The sequence below is a fragment of the Stenella coeruleoalba genome (genome assembly GCF_951394435.1).
Source record: "Stenella coeruleoalba genome assembly, contig: scaffold_49, whole genome shotgun sequence".
Classification (NCBI taxonomy): Eukaryota; Metazoa; Chordata; class Mammalia; order Artiodactyla; family Delphinidae; genus Stenella; species Stenella coeruleoalba.
In genome coordinates this window covers 2,042,102-2,060,995 of record NW_027646118.1, presented here as the reverse complement: position 1 = coordinate 2,060,995, position 18,894 = coordinate 2,042,102, and the positions used below count along the sequence as shown (strand labels likewise).

Sequence of the window (18,894 nt, the reverse complement as noted above, 5' to 3'; positions counted from 1 at the left end):
AAGAGAATCAAGCATGTGTACAGGGGCATAAACACAGCAGTGATAGGATTGGAGAGGTTCGGTGAGCAAATGAAGACCCTTTGAAGTCATATTGCATGGTACCCATTCCACGGGTTTCAACTACCCAGGTTTAAGGTATTCTTCCTTCAGCTAAAACATGCATGTGGAACCTAGAGTATGATCAACCATGTGATCGGGAGACGTGTTCAAATATGTCTCAGTTTTCCTCCCCTGGTACTCGGGTGCAACATTCCAGATGCTTTACTAACACTCTCCCCACTTGGAGAGTCAGCGCCTTTAACCTCCTGTTTGGCCCAGTTTGCAATTTCTGCGGAAGATGAACAGGAATAGCGAGAACCAATGAGAGGCTAGCTGGAGGTGTCTGGACGGGCAAATTTAACTCTCATTTCCCACCAGGAGGAGGAAATAACCAAAGGCTCAGCGTGCCGTACCGGAACCAGATTAGGGCCTGAAGCCATCCTGCGGTGTTGCGGCCAGGTCACAAGAAAGCGAGTTGAAGAAAGGAGCTCAGGGGCACTGTAATTCACAAACCTGCAGAGTTATAAATGACAGCTATCGTCCAAAAATAGACTGAAGTAAGGCTGCCAAGAGGACTTGAAAGCGGGGCAGAATTGCAGGAAACCGATTTCAGGAGGTAGACTGGAATTGCATTGAAAGCATAGGAAAAGAGGCAGAACGTCCACAATGATGCACTTGGCCAAAAAGGGCGTATGCGTTTTTTCCTGAATATATTCAGGAAAAAACGCATACGCCCTTTTTGGCCAACCAAGCAAGCTTGCAAAGGAAATCTGCACTACAATGAAGTCTCACTTCCCCGCGGTCAAAAGGGCCATCTGAAAAAAGTGTAAAATCCAGAAAGGCAGGACAGGCCATGGAGAACTGGGAGCCTTGTTATGCTGATGGGCGGGATGTAAATTGCCAACAGACACTCGGGAGAAGTGTATGGTGTTTCCTGAAACATCTAAAAAACAAAGCAACAGAGCCTAGGGCACTGCCACTTATGGTCCTATAGCTTAGGGAAATTAAAATCAAAAAGACACAGCCACCCCAAAGTTTGGGACGCCTCTGTTTACAAGAACCTCGTTTACAGTACAAGTTCAACATCGCAGAAAGTGAAAAATGGATAAAGAAGTTGTGGTATTTACTTACAAAGCAATATCACTCAGCAATGAAATCTATGTCATCAGGCCCTTAGCATCACAATGAGTGGATTCAGGTATGATGATTCTAACTGAAATAAGTCACACAGAAAAAGAAACATCATAAGATATCAGTAATACACGGAATGTAAACTTGGCTACACAGGAACTGAATTACAGAACAGAACAGGGTCTCAAATTTAGAAAACCAACTTATGCTTGCTTAAGGGTAAAGGTGAGTTGGGGTGCTGCATAAAACCAGAGATTGAAATGAGCACAGATAAAGTTCCTTAAGTCAAATATGGAATAGACAAGAGCTACTCCTTGCTCAACGAAATGGACTCAACACCGCATATTAAACGCCTAAGAATGTACCTGACTAGTAAGTATCGGAAAACCTATGGATTGCTATGTCTCCGAAAGAGAATCAAGCATGTGTACAGGGGCATAAACGCAGCAGTGATAGGATTGGAGAGGTTCGGTGAGCAAATGAAGACCCTTTGAAGTCATATTGCATGGTACCCATTACACGGGTCTCAACTCTCCAGGTTTAAGGTATTCTTCCTTCAGCTAAAACATGCATGTGGAACCCAAGTATGATCAACCATGTGAACGGGAGACGTGTTCAAATATGTCTCAGTTTTCCTCCCCTGGTACTCGGGTGCAACATTCCAGATGCTTTACTAACACTCTCCCCACTTGGAGAGTCAGCGCCTTTAACCTCCTGTTTGGCCCAGTTTGCAATTTCTGCGGAAGATGAACAGGAATAGCGAGAACCAATGAGAGGCTAGCTGGAGGTGTCTGGACGGGCAAATTTAACTCTCATTTCCCACCAGGAGGAGGAAATAACCAAAGGCTCAGCGTGCCGTACCGGAACCAGATTAGGGCCTGAAGCCATCCTGCGGTGTTGCGGCCAGGTCACAAGAAAGCGAGTTGAAGAAAGGAGCTCAGGGGCACTGTAATTCACAAACCTGCAGAGTTATAAATGACAGCTATCGTCCAAAAATAGACTGAAGTAAGGCTGCCAAGAGGACTTGAAAGTGGGGCAGAATTGCAGGAAACCGATTTCAGGAGGTAGACTGGAATTGCATTGAAAGCATAGGAAAAGAGGCAGAACGTCCACAATGATGCACTTGGCCAAAAAGGGCGTATGCGTTTTTTCCTGAATATATTCAGGAAAAAACGCATACGCCCTTTTTGGCCAACCAAGCAAGCTTGCAAAGGAAATCTGCACTACAATGAAGTCTCACTTCCCCCCGGTCAAAAGGGCCATCTGAAAAAAGTGTAAAATCCAGAAAGGCAGGACAGGTCATGGAGAACTGGGAGCCTTGTTATGCTGATGGGCGGGATGTAAATTGCCAACAACCATTCGGGAGAAGTGTATGGTGTTTCCTGAAACATCTAAAAAACAAAGCAACAGAACCTAGGGCACTTCCACTTATGGTCCTATAGCTTAGGGAAATTAAAATCAAAAAGACACAGCCACCTCAAAGTTTGGAACGGCTCTGTTTACAAGAACCTCGTTTAAAGTACAAGTTCAACATCGCAGAAAGTGAAAAATGGATAAAGAAGTTGTGGTATTTACTTACAAAGCAATATCACTCAGCAATGAAATCTGTGTCATCAGGCCCTTAGCAGCACAATGAGTGGATTCAGGTATGATGATTCTAACTGAAGTAAGTCACACAGAAAAAGAAACATCATAAGATATCAGTAATACACGGAATGTAAACTTGGCTACACAGGAACTGAATTACAGAACAGAACAGGGTCTCAAATTTAGAAAACCAACTTATGCTTGCTTAAGGGTAAAGGTGAGTTGGGGTGCTGCATAAAACCAGAGATTGAAATGAGCACAGATAAAGTTCCTTAAGTCAAATATGGAATAGACAAGAGCTACTCCTTGCTCAACGAAATGGACTCAACACCGCATATTAAACGCCTAAGAATGTACCTGACTAGTAAGTATCGGAAAACCTTTGGATTGCTATGTCTCCGAAAGAGAATCAAGCATGTGTACAGGGGCATAAACGCAGCAGTGATAGGATTGGAGAGGTTCGGTGAGCAAATGAAGACCCTTTGAAGTCATATTGCATGGTACCCATTACACGGGTCTTAACTTTCCAGGTTTAAGATATTCTTCCTTCAGCTAAAACATGCATGTGGAACCCAAGTATGATCAACCATGTGAACGGGAGACGTGTTCAAATATGTCTCAGTTTTCCTCCCCTGGTACTCGGGTGAAACATTCCAGACGCTTTACTAACACTCTCCCCACTTGGAGAGTCAGTCCCTTTAACCTCCTGTTTGGCCCAGTTTGCAATTTCTGCGGAAGATGAACAGGAATAGCGAGAACCAATGAGAGACTAGCTGGAGGTGTCTGGACGGGCAAATTTAACTCTCATTTCCCACCAGAAAGAGGAAATAACCAAAGGCTCAGCGTGCCGTGCCGGAACCAGATTAGGGCCTGAAGCCATCCTGCGGTGTTGCGGCCAGGTCACAAGAAAGCGAGTTGAAGAAAGGAGCTCAGGGGCACTGTAATTCACAAACCTGCAGAGTTATAAATGACAGCTATCGTCCAAAAATAGACTGAAGTAAGACTGCCAAGAGGACTTGAAAGCGGGGCAGAATTGCAGGAAACCGATTTCAGGAGGTAGACTGGAATTGCATTGAAAGCATAGGAAAAGAGGCAGAAGGTCCACAATGATGCACTTGGCCAAAAAGGGCGTATGCGTTTTTTCCTGAATATATTCAGGAAAAAACGCATACGCCCTTTTTGGCCAACCAAGCAAGCTTGCAAAGGAAATCTGCACTACAATGAAGTCTCACTTCCCCGCGGTCAAAAGGGCCATCTGAAAAAAGTGTAAAATCCAGAAAGGCAGGACAGGCCATGGAGAACTGGGAGCCTTGTTATGCTGATGGGCGGGATGTAAATTGCCAACAGACACTCGGGAGAAGTGTATGGTGTTTCCTGAAACATCTAAAAAACAAAGCAACAGAGCCTAGGGCACTGCCACTTATGGTCCTATAGCTTAGGGAAATTAAAATCAAAAAGACACAGCCACCCCAAAGTTTGGGACGCCTCTGTTTACAAGAACCTCGTTTACAGTACAAGTTCAACATCGCAGAAAGTGAAAAATGGATAAAGAAGTTGTGGTATTTACTTACAAAGCAATATCACTCAGCAATGAAATCTATGTCATCAGGCCCTTAGCATCACAATGAGTGGATTCAGGTATGATGATTCTAACTGAAATAAGTCACACAGAAAAAGAAACATCATAAGATATCAGTAATACACGGAATGTAAACTTGGCTACACAGGAACTGAATTACAGAACAGAACAGGGTCTCAAATTTAGAAAACCAACTTATGCTTGCTTAAGGGTAAAGGTGAGTTGGGGTGCTGCATAAAACCAGAGATTGAAATGAGCACAGATAAAGTTCCTTAAGTCAAATATGGAATAGACAAGAGCTACTCCTTGCTCAACGAAATGGACTCAACACCGCATATTAAACGCCTAAGAATGTACCTGACTAGTAATTATCGTAAAACCTATGGATTGCTATGTCTCCGAAAGAGAATCAAGCATGTGTACAGGGGCATAAACGCAGCAGTGATAGGATTGGAGAGGTTCGGTGAGCAAATGAAGACCCTTTGAAGTCATATTGCATGGTACCCATTACACGGGTCTCAACTCTCCAGGTTTAAGGTATTCTTCCTTCAGCTAAAACATGCATGTGGAACCCAAGTATGATCAACCATGTGAACGGGAGACGTGTTCAAATATGTCTCAGTTTTCCTCCCCTGGTACTCGGGTGCAACATTCCAGACGCTTTACTAACACTCTCCCCACTTGGAGAGTCAGCGCCTTTAACCTCCTGTTTGGCCCAGTTTGCAATTTCTGCGGAAGATGAACAGGAATAGCGAGAACCAATGAGAGGCTAGCTGGAGGTGTCTGGACGGGCAAATTTAACTCTCATTTCCCACCAGGAGGAGGAAATAACCAAAGGCTCAGCGTGCCGTACCGGAACCAGATTAGGGCCTGAAGCCATCCTGCGGTGTTGCGGCCAGGTCACAAGAAAGCGAGTTGAAGAAAGGAGCTCAGGGGCACTGTAATTCACAAACCTGCAGAGTTATAAATGACAGCTATCGTCCAAAAATAGACTGAAGTAAGGCTGCCAAGAGGACTTGAAAGTGGGGCAGAATTGCAGGAAACCGATTTCAGGAGGTAGACTGGAATTGCATTGAAAGCATAGGAAAAGAGGCAGAACGTCCACAATGATGCACTTGGCCAAAAAGGGCGTATGCGTTTTTTCCTGAATATATTCAGGAAAAAACGCATACGCCCTTTTTGGCCAACCAAGCAAGCTTGCAAAGGAAATCTGCACTACAATGAAGTCTCACTTCCCCCCGGTCAAAAGGGCCATCTGAAAAAAGTGTAAAATCCAGAAAGGCAGGACAGGTCATGGAGAACTGGGAGCCTTGTTATGCTGATGGGCGGGATGTAAATTGCCAACAACCATTCGGGAGAAGTGTATGGTGTTTCCTGAAACATCTAAAAAACAAAGCAACAGAACCTAGGGCACTTCCACTTATGGTCCTATAGCTTAGGGAAATTAAAATCAAAAAGACACAGCCACCTCAAAGTTTGGAACGGCTCTGTTTACAAGAACCTCGTTTAAAGTACAAGTTCAACATCGCAGAAAGTGAAAAATGGATAAAGAAGTTGTGGTATTTACTTACAAAGCAATATCACTCAGCAATGAAATCTGTGTCATCAGGCCCTTAGCAGCACAATGAGTGGATTCAGGTATGATGATTCTAACTGAAGTAAGTCACACAGAAAAAGAAACATCATAAGATATCAGTAATACACGGAATGTAAACTTGGCTACACAGGAACTGAATTACAGAACAGAACAGGGTCTCAAATTTAGAAAACCAACTTATGCTTGCTTAAGGGTAAAGGTGAGTTGGGGTGCTGCATAAAACCAGAGATTGAAATGAGCACAGATAAAGTTCCTTAAGTCAAATATGGAATAGACAAGAGCTACTCCTTGCTCAATGAAATGGACTCAACACCGCATATTAAACGCCTAAGAATGTACCTGACTAGTAAGTATCGGAAAACCTATGGATTGCTATGTCTCCGAAAGAGAATCAAGCATGTGTACAGGGGCATAAACGCAGCAGTGATAGGATTGGAGAGGTTCGGTGAGCAAATGAAGACCCTTTGAAGTCATATTGCATGGTACCCATTACACGGGTCTTAACTTTCCAGGTTTAAGATATTCTTCCTTCAGCTAAAACATGCATGTGGAACCCAAGTATGATCAACCATGTGAACGGGAGACGTGTTCAAATATGTCTCAGTTTTCCTCCCCTGGTACTCGGGTGCAACATTCCAGACGCTTTACTAACACTCTCCCCACTTGGAGAGTCAGCGCCTTTAACCTCCTGTTTGGCCCAGTTTGCAATTTCGGCGGAAGATGAACAGGAATAGCGAGAACCAATGAGAGACTAGCTGGAGGTGTCTGGACGGGCAAATTTAACTCTCATTTCCCACCAGGAAGAGGAAATAACCAAAGGCTCAGCGTGCCGTACCGGAACCAGATTAGGGCCTGAAGCCATCCTGCGGTGTTGCGGCCAGGTCACAAGAAAGCGAGTTGAAGAAAGGAGCTCAGGGGCACTGTAATTCACAAACCTGCAGAGTTATAAATGACAGCTATCGTCCAAAAATAGACTGAAGTAAGGCTGCCAAGAGGACTTGAAAGCGGGGCAGAATTGCAGGAAACCGATTTCAGGAGGTAGACTGGAATTGCATTGAAAGCATAGGAAAAGAGGCAGAACGTCCACAATGATGCACTTGGCCAAAAAGGGCGTATGCGTTTTTTCCTGAATATATTCAGGAAAAAACGCATACGCCCTTTTTGGCCAACCAAGCAAGCTTGCAAAGGAAATCTGCACTACAATGAAGTCTCACTTCCCCCCGGTCAAAAGGGCCATCTGAAAAAAGTGTAAAATCCAGAAAGGCAGGACAGGCCATGGAGAACTGGGAGCCTTGTTATGCTGATGGGTGGGATGTAAATTGCCAACAGACACTAGGGAGAAGTGTATGGTGTTTCCTGAAACATCTAAAAAACAAAGCAACAGAACCTAGGGCACTTCCACTTATGGTCCTATAGCTTAGGGAAATTAAAATCAAAAAGACACAGCCACCCCAAAGTTTGGAACGGCTCTGTTTACAAGAACCTCGGTTACAGTACAAGTTCAACATCGCAGAAAGTGAAAAATGGATAAAGAAGTTGTGGTATTTACTTACAAAGCAATATCACTCAGCAATGAAATCTATGTCATCAGGCCCTTAGCATCACAATGAGTGGATTCAGGTATGATGATTCTAACTGAAATAAGTCACACAGAAAAAGAAACATCATAAGATATCAGTAATACACGGAATGTAAACTTGGCTACACAGGAACTGAATTACAGAACAGAACAGGGTCTCAAATTTAGAAAACCAACTTATGCTTGCTTAAGGGTAAAGGTGAGTTGGGGTGCTGCATAAAACCAGAGATTGAAATGAGCACAGATAAAGTTCCTTAAGTCAAATATGGAATAGACAAGAGCTACTCCTTGCTCAACGAAATGGACTCAACACCGCATATTAAACGCCTAAGAATGTACCTGACTAGTAAGTATCGGAAAACCTATGGATTGCTAAGTCTCCGAAAGAGAATCAAGCATGTGTACAGGGGCATAAACGCAGCAGTGATAGGATTGGAGAGGTTCGGTGAGCAAATGAAGACCCTTTGAAGTCATATTGCATGGTACCCATTACACGGGTCTCAACTCTCCAGGTTTAAGGTATTCTTCCTTCAGCTAAAACATGCATGTGGAACCCAAGTATGATCAACCATGTGAACGGGAGACGTGTTCAAATATGTCTCAGTTTTCCTCCCCTGGTACTCGGGTGCAACATTCCAGACGCTTTACTAACACTCTCCCCACTTGGAGAGTCAGCGCCTTTAACCTCCTGTTTGGCCCAGTTTGCAATTTCTGCGGAAGATGAACAGGAATAGCGAGAACCAATGAGAGGCTAGCTGGAGGTGTCTGGACGGGCAAATTTAACTCTCATTTCCCACCAGGAAGAGGAAATAACCAAAGGCTCAGCGTGCCGTACCGGAACCAGATTAGGGCCTGAAGCCATCCTGCGGTGTTGCGGCCAGGTCACAAGAAAGCGAGTTGAAGAAAGGAGCTCAGGGGCACTGTAATTCACAAACCTGCAGAGTTATAAATGACAGCTATCGTCCAAAAATAGACTGAAGTAAGGCTGCCAAGAGGACTTGAAAGCGGGGCAGAATTGCAGGAAACCGATTTCAGGAGGTAGACTGGAATTGCATTGAAAGCATAGGAAAAGAGGCAGAACGTCCACAATGATGCACTTGGCCAAAAAGGGCGTATGCGTTTTTTCCTGAATATATTCAGGAAAAAACGCATACGCCCTTTTTGGCCAACCAAGCAAGCTTGCAAAGGAAATCTGCACTACAATGAAGTCTCACTTCCCCCCGGTCAAAAGGGCCATCTGAAAAAAGTGTAAAATCCAGAAAGGCAGGACAGGCCATGGAGAACTGGGAGCCTTGTTATGCTGATGGGTGGGATGTAAATTGCCAACAGACACTAGGGAGAAGTGTATGGTGTTTCCTGAAACATCTAAAAAACAAAGCAACAGAACCTAGGGCACTTCCACTTATGGTCCTATAGCTTAGGGAAATTAAAATCAAAAAGACACAGCCACCCCAAAGTTTGGAACGGCTCTGTTTACAAGAACCTCGGTTACAGTACAAGTTCAACATCGCAGAAAGTGAAAAATGGATAAAGAAGTTGTGGTATTTACTTACAAAGCAATATCACTCAGCAATGAAATCTGTGTCATCAGGCCCTTAGCAGCACAATGAGTGGATTCAGGTATGATGATTCTAACTGAAGTAAGTCACACAGAAAAAGAAACATCATAAGATATCAGTAATACACGGAATGTAAACTTGGCTACACAGGAACTGAATTACAGAACTGAACAGGGTCTCAAATTTAGAAAACCAACTTATGCTTGCTTAAGGGTAAAGGTGAGTTGGGGTGCTGCATAAAACCAGAGATTGAAATGAGCACAGATAAAGTTCCTTAAGTCAAATATGGAATAGACAAGAGCTACTCCTTGCTCAACGAAATGGACTCAACACCCCATATTAAACGCCTAAGAATGTACCTGACTAGTAATTATCGTAAAACCTATGGATTGCTATGTCTCCGAAAGAGAATCAAGCATGTGTACAGGGGCATAAACACAGCAGTGATAGGATTGGAGAGGTTCGGTGAGCAAATGAAGACCCTTTGAAGTCATATTGCATGGTACCCATTCCACGGGTTTCAACTACCCAGGTTTAAGGTATTCTTCCTTCAGCTAAAACATGCATGTGGAACCTAGAGTATGATCAACCATGTGATCGGGAGACGTGTTCAAATATGTCTCAGTTTTCCTCCCCTGGTACTCGGGTGCAACATTCCAGATGCTTTACTAACACTCTCCCCACTTGGAGAGTCAGCGCCTTTAACCTCCTGTTTGGCCCAGTTTGCAATTTCTGCGGAAGATGAACAGGAATAGCGAGAACCAATGAGAGGCTAGCTGGAGGTGTCTGGACGGGCAAATTTAACTCTCATTTCCCACCAGGAGGAGGAAATAACCAAAGGCTCAGCGTGCCGTACCGGAACCAGATTAGGGCCTGAAGCCATCCTGCGGTGTTGCGGCCAGGTCACAAGAAAGCGAGTTGAAGAAAGGAGCTCAGGGGCACTGTAATTCACAAACCTGCAGAGTTATAAATGACAGCTATCGTCCAAAAATAGACTGAAGTAAGGCTGCCAAGAGGACTTGAAAGTGGGGCAGAATTGCAGGAAACCGATTTCAGGAGGTAGACTGGAATTGCATTGAAAGCATAGGAAAAGAGGCAGAACGTCCACAATGATGCACTTGGCCAAAAAGGGCGTATGTGTTTTTTCCTGAATATATTCAGGAAAAAACGCATACGCCCTTTTTGGCCAACCAAGCAAGCTTGCAAAGGAAATCTGCACTACAATGAAGTCTCACTTCCCCCCGGTCAAAAGGGCCATCTGAAAAAAGTGTAAAATCCAGAAAGGCAGGACAGGTCATGGAGAACTGGGAGCCTTGTTATGCTGATGGGCGGAATGTAAATTGCCAACAACCATTCGGGAAAAGTGTATGGTGTTTCCTGAAACATCTAAAAAACAAAGCAACAGAACCTAGGGCACTTCCACTTATGGTCCTATAGCTTAGGGAAATTAAAATCAAAAAGACACAGCCACCTCAAAGTTTGGAACGGCTCTGTTTACAAGAACCTCGTTTAAAGTACAAGTTCAACATCGCAGAAAGTGAAAAATGGATAAAGAAGTTGTGGTATTTACTTACAAAGCAATATCACTCAGCAATGAAATCTGTGTCATCAGGCCCTTAGCAGCACAATGAGTGGATTCAGGTATGATGATTCTAACTGAAGTAAGTCACACAGAAAAAGAAACATCATAAGATATCAGTAATACACGGAATGTAAACTTGGCTACACAGGAACTGAATTACAGAACAGAACAGGGTCTCAAATTTAGAAAACCAACTTATGCTTGCTTAAGGGTAAAGGTGAGTTGGGGTGCTGCATAAAACCAGAGATTGAAATGAGCACAGATAAAGTTCCTTAAGTCAAATATGGAATAGACAAGAGCTACTCCTTGCTCAACGAAATGTACTCAACACCGCATATTAAACGCCTAAGAATGTACCTGACTAGTAAGTATCGGAAAACCTATGGATTGCTATGTCTCCGAAAGAGAATCAAGCATGTGTACAGGGGCATAAACGCAGCAGTGATAGGATTGGAGAGGTTCGGTGAGCAAATGAAGACCCTTTGAAGTCATATTGCATGGTACCCATTACACGGGTCTTAACTTTCCAGGTTTAAGATATTCTTCCTTCAGCTAAAACATGCATGTGGAACCCAAGTATGATCAACCATGTGAACGGGAGACGTGTTCAAATATGTCTCAGTTTTCCTCCCCTGGTACTCGGGTGAAACATTCCAGACGCTTTACTAACACTCTCCCCACTTGGAGAGTCAGTCCCTTTAACCTCCTGTTTGGCCCAGTTTGCAATTTCTGCGGAAGATGAACAGGAATAGCGAGAACCAATGAGAGACTAGCTGGAGGTGTCTGGACGGGCAAATTTAACTCTCATTTCCCACCAGGAAGAGGAAATAACCAAAGGCTCAGCGTGCCGTGCCGGAACCAGATTAGGGCCTGAAGCCATCCTGCGGTGTTGCGGCCAGGTCACAAGAAAGCGAGTTGAAGAAAGGAGCTCAGGGGCACTGTAATTCACAAACCTGCAGAGTTATAAATGACAGCTATCGTCCAAAAATAGACTGAAGTAAGGCTGCCAAGAGGACTTGAAAGCGGGGCAGAATTGCAGGAAACCGATTTCAGGAGGTAGACTGGAATTGCATTGAAAGCATAGGAAAAGAGGCAGAACGTCCACAATGATGCACTTGGCCAAAAAGGGCGTATGCGTTTTTTCTTGAATATATTCAGGAAAAAACGCATACGCCCTTTTTGGCCAACCAAGCAAGCTTGCAAAGGAAATCTGCACTACAATGAAGTCTCACTTCCCCGCGGTCAAAAGGGCCATCTGAAAAAAGTGTAAAATCCAGAAAGGCAGGACAGGTCATGGAGAACTGGGAGCCTTGTTATGCTGATGGGCGGAATGTAAATTGCCAACAACCATTCGGGAAAAGTGTATGGTGTTTCCTGAAACATCTAAAAAACAAAGCAACAGAACCTAGGGCACTTCCACTTATGGTCCTATAGCTTAGGGAAATTAAAATCAAAAAGACACAGCCACCTCAAAGTTTGGAACGGCTCTGTTTACAAGAACCTCGTTTAAAGTACAAGTTCAACATCGCAGAAAGTGAAAAATGGATAAAGAAGTTGTGGTATTTACTTACAAAGCAATATCACTCAGCAATGAAATCTGTGTCATCAGGCCCTTAGCAGCACAATGAGTGGATTCAGGTATGATGATTCTAACTGAAGTAAGTCACACAGAAAAAGAAACATCATAAGATATCAGTAATACACGGAATGTAAACTTGGCTACACAGGAACTGAATTACAGAACAGAACAGGGTCTCAAATTTAGAAAACCAACTTATGCTTGCTTAAGGGTAAAGGTGAGTTGGGGTGCTGCATAAAACCAGAGATTGAAATGAGCACAGATAAAGTTCCTTAAGTCAAATATGGAATAGACAAGAGCTACTCCTTGCTCAACGAAATGTACTCAACACCGCATATTAAACGCCTAAGAATGTACCTGACTAGTAAGTATCGGAAAACCTATGGATTGCTATGTCTCCGAAAGAGAATCAAGCATGTGTACAGGGGCATAAACGCAGCAGTGATAGGATTGGAGAGGTTCGGTGAGCAAATGAAGACCCTTTGAAGTCATATTGCATGGTACCCATTACACGGGTCTTAACTTTCCAGGTTTAAGATATTCTTCCTTCAGCTAAAACATGCATGTGGAACCCAAGTATGATCAACCATGTGAACGGGAGATGTGTTCAAATATGTCTCAGTTTTCCTCCCCTGGTACTCGGGTGAAACATTCCAGACGCTTTACTAACACTCTCCCCACTTGGAGAGTCAGTCCCTTTAACCTCCTGTTTGGCCCAGTTTGCAATTTCTGCGGAAGATGAACAGGAATAGCGAGAACCAATGAGAGACTAGCTGGAGGTGTCTGGACGGGCAAATTTAACTCTCATTTCCCACCAGGAAGAGGAAATAACCAAAGGCTCAGCGTGCCGTGCCGGAACCAGATTAGGGCCTGAAGCCATCCTGCGGTGTTGCGGCCAGGTCACAAGAAAGCGAGTTGAAGAAAGGAGCTCAGGGGCACTGTAATTCACAAACCTGCAGAGTTATAAATGACAGCTATCGTCCAAAAATAGACTGAAGTAAGGCTGCCAAGAGGACTTGAAAGCGGGGCAGAATTGCAGGAAACCGATTTCAGGAGGTAGACTGGAATTGCATTGAAAGCATAGGAAAAGAGGCAGAACGTCCACAATGATGCACTTGGCCAAAAAGGGCGTATGCGTTTTTTCTTGAATATATTCAGGAAAAAACGCATACGCCCTTTTTGGCCAACCAAGCAAGCTTGCAAAGGAAATCTGCACTACAATGAAGTCTCACTTCCCCGCGGTCAAAAGGGCCATCTGAAAAAAGTGTAAAATCCAGAAAGGCAGGACAGGCCATGGAGAACTGGGAGCCTTGTTATGCTGATGGGCGGGATGTAAATTGCCAACAGACACTCGGGAGAAGTGTATGGTGTTTCCTGAAACATCTAAAAAACAAAGCAACAGAGCCTAGGGCACTGCCACTTATGGCCCTATAGCTTAGGGAAATTAAAATCAAAAAGACACAGCCACCCCAAAGTTTGGGACGCCTCTGTTTACAAGAACCTCGTTTACAGTACAAGTTCAACATCGCAGAAAGTGAAAAATGGATAAAGAAGTTGTGGTATTTACTTACAAAGCAATATCACTCAGCAATGAAATCTATGTCATCAGGCCCTTAGCATCACAATGAGTGGATTCAGGTATGATGATTCTAACTGAAATAAGTCACACAGAAAAAGAAACATCATAAGATATCAGTAATACACGGAATGTAAACTTGGCTACACAGGAACTGAATTACAGAACAGAACAGGGTCTCAAATTTAGAAAACCAACTTATGCTTGCTTAAGGGTAAAGGTGAGTTGGGGTGCTGCATAAAACCAGAGATTGAAATGAGCACAGATAAAGTTCCTTAAGTCAAATATGGAATAGACAAGAGCTACTCCTTGCTCAACGAAATGTACTCAACACCGCATATTAAACGCCTAAGAATGTACCTGACTAGTAAGTATCGGAAAACCTATGGATTGCTATGTCTCCGAAAGAGAATCAAGCATGTGTACAGGGGCATAAACGCAGCAGTGATAGGATTGGAGAGGTTCGGTGAGCAAATGAAGACCCTTTGAAGTCATATTGCATGGTACCCATTACACGGGTCTTAACTTTCCAGGTTTAAGATATTCTTCCTTCAGCTAAAACATGCATGTGGAACCCAAGTATGATCAACCATGTGAACGGGAGACGTGTTCAAATATGTCTCAGTTTTCCTCCCCTGGTACTCGGGTGAAACATTCCAGACGCTTTACTAACACTCTCCCCACTTGGAGAGTCAGTCCCTTTAACCTCCTGTTTGGCCCAGTTTGCAATTTCTGCGGAAGATGAACAGGAATAGCGAGAACCAATGAGAGACTAGCTGGAGGTGTCTGGACGGGCAAATTTAACTCTCATTTCCCACCAGGAAGAGGAAATAACCAAAGGCTCAGCGTGCCGTGCCGGAACCAGATTAGGGCCTGAAGCCATCCTGCGGTGTTGCGGCCAGGTCACAAGAAAGCGAGTTGAAGAATGGAGCTCAGGGGCACTGTAATTCACAAACCTGCAGAGTTATAAATGACAGCTATCGTCCAAAAATAGACTGAAGTAAGGCTGCCAAGAGGACTTGAAAGCGGGGCAGAATTGCAGGAAACCGATTTCAGGAGGTAGACTGGAATTGCATTGAAAGCATAGGAAAAGAGGCAGAACGTCCACAATGATGCACTTGGCCAAAAAGGGCGTATGCGTTTTTTCCTGAATATATTCAGGAAAAAACGCATACGCCCTTTTTGGCCAACCAAGCAAGCTTGCAAAGGAAATCTGCACTACAATGAAGTCTCACTTCCCCCCGGTCAAAAGGGCCATCTGAAAAAAGTGTAAAATCCAGAAAGGCAGGACAGGCCATGGAGAACTGGGAGCCTTGTTATGCTGATGGGCGGGATGTAAATTGCCAACAGACACTCGGGAGAAGTGTATGGTGTTTCCTGAAACATCTAAAAAACAAAGCAACAGAGCCTAGGGCACTGCCACTTATGGTCCTATAGCTTAGGGAAATTAAAATCAAAAAGACACAGCCACCCCAAAGTTTGGGACGCCTCTGTTTACAAGAACCTCGTTTACAGTACAAGTTCAACATCGCAGAAAGTGAAAAATGGATAAAGAAGTTGTGGTATTTACTTACAAAGCAATATCACTCAGCAATGAAATCTATGTCATCAGGCCCTTAGCATCACAATGAGTGGATTCAGGTATGATGATTCTAACTGAAATAAGTCACACAGAAAAAGAAACATCATAAGATATCAGTAATACACGGAATGTAAACTTGGCTACACAGGAACTGAATTACAGAACAGAACAGGGTCTCAAATTTAGAAAACCAACTTATGCTTGCTTAAGGGTAAAGGTGAGTTGGGGTGCTGCATAAAACCAGAGATTGAAATGAGCACAGATAAAGTTCCTTAAGTCAAATATGGAATAGACAAGAGCTACTCCTTGCTCAACGAAATGGACTCAACACCGCATATTAAACGCCTAAGAATGTACCTGACTAGTAATTATCGTAAAACCTATGGATTGCTATGTCTCCGAAAGAGAATCAAGCATGTGTACAGGGGCATAAACACAGCAGTGATAGGATTGGAGAGGTTCGGTGAGCAAATGAAGACCCTTTGAAGTCATATTGCATGGTACCCATTACACGGGTCTCAACTCTCCAGGTTTAAGGTATTGTTCCTTCAGCTAAAACATGCATGTGGAACCCAAGTATGATCAACCATGTGAACGGGAGACGTGTTCAAATATGTCTCAGTTTTCCTCCCCTGGTACTCGGGTGCAACATTCCAGACGCTTTACTAACACTCTCCCCACTTGGAGAGTCAGCGCCTTTAACCTCCTGTTTGGCCCAGTTTGCAATTTCTGCGGAAGATGAACAGGAATAGCGAGAACCAATGAGAGGCTAGCTGGAGGTGTCTGGACGGGCAAATTTAACTCTCATTTCCCACCAGGAAGAGGAAATAACCAAAGGCTCAGCGTGCCGTACCGGAACCAGATTAGGGCCTGAAGCCATCCTGCGGTGTTGCGGCCAGGTCACAAGAAAGCGAGTTGAAGAAAGGAGCTCAGGGGCACTGTAATTCACAAACCTGCAGAGTTATAAATGACAGCTATCGTCCAAAAATAGACTGAAGTAAGGCTGCCAAGAGGACTTGAAAGCGGGGCAGAATTGCAGGAAACCGATTTCAGGAGGTAGACTGGAATTGCATTGAAAGCATAGGAAAAGAGGCAGAACGTCCACAATGATGCACTTGGCCAAAAAGGGCGTATGCGTTTTTTCCTGAATATATTCAGGAAAAAACGCATACGCCCTTTTTGGCCAACCAAGCAAGCTTGCAAAGGAAATCTGCACTACAATGAAGTCTCACTTCCCCCCGGTCAAAAGGGCCATCTGAAAAAAGTGTAAAATCCAGAAAGGCAGGACAGGCCATGGAGAACTGGGAGCCTTGTTATGCTGATGGGTGGGATGTAAATTGCCAACAGACACTAGGGAGAAGTGTATGGTGTTTCCTGAAACATCTAAAAAACAAAGCAACAGAACCTAGGGCACTTCCACTTATGGTCCTATAGCTTAGGGAAATTAAAATCAAAAAGACACAGCCACCCCAAAGTTTGGAACGGCTCTGTTTACAAGAACCTCGGTTACAGTACAAGTTCAACATCGCAGAAAGTGAAAAATGGATAAAGAAGTTGTGGTATTTACTTACAAAGCAATATCACTCAGCAATGAAATCTGTGTCATCAGGCCCTTAGCAGCACAATGAGTGGATTCAGGTATGATGATTCTAACTGAAGTAAGTCACACAGAAAAAGAAACATCATAAGATATCAGTAATACACGGAATGTAAACTTGGCTACACAGGAACTGAATTACAGAACTGAACAGGGTCTCAAATTTAGAAAACCAACTTATGCTTGCTTAAGGGTAAAGGTGAGTTGGGGTGCTGCATAAAACCAGAGATTGAAATGAGCACAGATAAAGTTCCTTAAGCCAAATATGGAATAGACAAGAGCTACTCCTTGCTCAACGAAATGGACTCAACACCGCATATTAAACGCCTAAGAATGTACCTGACTTGTAAGTATCTTAAAACCTATGGATTGCTATGTCTCCGAAAGAGAATCAAGCATGTGTACAGGGGCATAAACGCAGCAGTGATAGGATTGGAGAGGTTCGGTGAGCAAATGAAGACCCTTTGAAGTCATATTGCATGGTACCCATTACACGGGTCTTAACTTTCCAGGTTTAAGATATTCTTCCTTCAGCTAAAACATGCATGTGGAACCCAAGTATGATCAACCATGTGAACGGGAGACGTGTTCAAATATGTCTCAGTTTTCCTCCCCTGGTACTCGGGTGCAACATTCCAGACGCTTTACTAACACTCTCCCCACTTGGAGAGTCAGTCCCTTTAACCTCCTGTTTGGCCCAGTTTGCAATTTCTGCGGAAGATGAACAGGAATAGCGAGAACCAATGAGAGGCTAGCTGGAGGTGTCTGGACGGGCAAATTTAACTCTCATTTCCCACCAGGAAGAGGAAATAACCAAAGGCTCAGCGTGCCGTGCCGGAACCAGATTAGGGCCTGAAGCCATCCTGCGGTGTTGCGGCCAGGTCACAAGAAAGCGAGTTGAAGAAAGGAGCTCAGGGGCACTGTAATTCACAAACCTGCAGAGTTATAAATGACAGCTATCGTCCAAAAATAGACTGAAGTAAGGCTGCCAAGAGGACTTGAAAGCGGGGCAGAATTGCAGGAAACCGATTTCAGGAGGTAGACTGGAATTGCATTGAAAGCATAGGAAAAGAGGCAGAACGTCCACAGTGATGCACTTGGCCAAAAAGGGCGTATGCGTTTTTTCCTGAATATATTCAGGAAAAAACGCATACACCCTTTTTGGCCAACCAAGCAAGCTTGCAAAGGAAATCTGCACTACAATGAAGTCTCACTTCCCCCCGGTCAAAAGGGCCATCTGAAAAAAGTGTAAAATCCAGAAAGGCAGGACAGGCCATGGAGAACTGGGAACCTTGTTATGTTAATGGGCGGGATGTAAATTGCCAACAGACACTCGGGAGAAGTGTATGGTGTTTCCTGAAACATCTAAAAAACAAAGCAACAGAGCCTAGGGCACTGCCACTTATGGTCCTATAGCTTAGGGAAATTAAAATCAAAAAGACACAGCCACCCCAAAGTTTGGGACGCCTCTGTTTACAAGAACCTCGTTTACAGTACAAGTTCAACATCGCAGAAAGTGAAAAATGGATAAAGAATTTGTGGTACTTACGTACAATGCAGTATCACTCAGCAATGAAATCTATGTCATCAGGCTCGTAGCAGCATAATGAGTGGATTCAGGTACGATGATTCTAACTGAAATAAGTCACACAGAAAAAGAAACATCATAAGATATCACTAATACACGGAATGTAAACTTGGCTACACAGGAACTGCATTCCAAAACAGAACAGGGTCTCAAATTTAGAAAACCAACTTATGCTTGCTTAAGGGGAAAGGTGAGTTGGGGTGCTGCATAAAACCAGAGATTGAAATGAGCACAGATAAAGTTCCTTAAGCCAAATATAGAATAGACAAGAGTTACTCCTTGCTCAACGAAATGGACTCAACACCCCATATTAAATGCC

General features: G+C 43.8%; 1 long non-coding RNA gene across 1 annotated transcript in view; it reads right to left on the bottom strand.

The window, feature by feature from the left end:
• LOC307181316 overlaps nt 1-18,604 on the bottom strand; it is a 187,971-nt gene extending 169,367 nt beyond the window's left edge. The window contains exon 1 of the long non-coding RNA XR_013826438.1: nt 18,537-18,604. This is a non-coding gene — a long non-coding RNA (uncharacterized lncRNA). The remainder of the gene's footprint in view (nt 1-18,536) is intronic.
• Nucleotides 18,605-18,894: the final 290 nt, after the last annotated feature.